The sequence below is a fragment of the Orycteropus afer genome, unplaced genomic scaffold (genome assembly GCF_000298275.1).
Source record: "Orycteropus afer afer isolate SDZICR_OR568_19922 unplaced genomic scaffold, OryAfe1.0 scaffold00014, whole genome shotgun sequence".
In the NCBI taxonomy this organism is placed as follows: domain Eukaryota; kingdom Metazoa; phylum Chordata; class Mammalia; order Tubulidentata; family Orycteropodidae; genus Orycteropus; species Orycteropus afer.
The window spans coordinates 17,885,048-17,886,739 of NW_006921601.1; positions in this window are offsets into that span (position 1 = coordinate 17,885,048).

The window sequence follows — 1,692 nt, forward strand, 5'->3', positions numbered from 1 at the left end:
AAATAATATTTCATCTATACTTTTTTCCCACCCTCAGATCTCTTGCTTTTGACTTTCATTAGCTGAATTTAACCAGAAGTCAGAAGGCAAGTGAGCCCTGGAGATGCAGTCCATAGAAGTCAGCTTCCTGGGCAAGGAAGAGAAGGGTCAAGAATGGATCTGGGTGGCTGGGAAGGCTAATAGGTAATGAACAGCATGGGAGGGAGGTGCTTCTGCTTTGTGGGTGATCTATGTGTATGATTGGGTAGTTAAGCACTTATTTGAGCCCTAGATGAAAAGTCTAGGTCTCATGTTTTTTATATTTAGGTATCTATATATCCAAGCTTATTAAAATCTGTGACACCGAATTAGTAGGAATTCGTGGGACAAAGTCATCTATTTTTGAAAAAGCTTCCCAAATAATTTTGATAAGTTGCTACTTGTTTAGAACCAGTAATGTAGTCCCACCACCTGATTTTCATAGATAGGGAAACTTTAGCTCAGAGAAATGAAAAATTCTCTGACTTAGCTGCTCTCTGTCTGAGAACTATCTCTTAGGTTACCTTAGACAGTTTGGCTGGAAATTTGGCACGCTTGTCCAAATCTTCTAACCCAGTCCCCCCATTTACTGATGAGGAAACTGAGGCTCCAAAGATGGAGTATATGCCCAACTAAACAACTAGAAAGCCACAGAGATAGGGGTGCTAAAAGGACTTGGTGGTATCCTTTGACTACCTCCAACTTCACGGAAGGGGAAAGAACTGCCATCAGCATCAACAGTCCAAGGCTGACTCCCATGAAGTAGAGATCAGACATGCCACCACCCTCTGACCTTTTTACAAATTCTGACACCAACTGTCTCTTCCATGGCACTCTACTTTTCTGCTGGGTTTGATAATTTGTTGCAATAGCCACACAGAACTCACACACGATACTCATGATTATGGGGTTTATTAGGGAAGCAACAGATTACAATTCAGGTTTAGGAATGCTGGGATACAACTCTTCCATCAGGCCAGCCTCCCCATAGCCATGCCTATAGGCAAGCCTCTCTTTGGCCCTCGGCCTCTGGGCCTGGCCTCTGCCTTGCTTAGGCAAGTGTTACAAAGCTTTTTTAGCACTGCCGATAGGTGCATCCCACTCGGTCAGGAAGACCCCTGTCCAAAGGCAAGCCCACCACTCTGTCCCGCACTGGTTCCCTGGCCCTTCTGCTTCTTCTGCTGCTATCTCCTTGCTGTCCCTCTGCCGTCCTTCTGCTATCTCTCTGCCAAGGAAGTCCAGCACAGGGATCTCAGATCCAAGGACGTGCTCCACTCCTGGCTACTCTTGATGGTAGTGAGATCTCCCTTTGCCTAGGGGGATGGCAAAACTGACCAATCCCTATGTTAGGGTTCTATATACCTTATTTCCATGGTCCCATCCCCACAAGGGCACCCTGTACCTTAATTCACATTATTAACAAGCTATCCAATCCCTTTGGCGGGCCACATTTACATAGTTCCAGCCAGTCCTATCTGGTGGGAGTTACAAAAACTATAGCTAGAAGAGCCATACCAAGTAATTCTCTATACCACCGGGGGTTGTTGTTGTTGTTGTTGTTATGTGCCGTCGAGTCAGCCCTGACTCATAGTGACCCCTCCTTGGGTTTCCGAGGCAGTATCACTACGGAAGTAGGATTGCCCAACCTTCCTTCCGAGGAGTGGCTGATGGGTT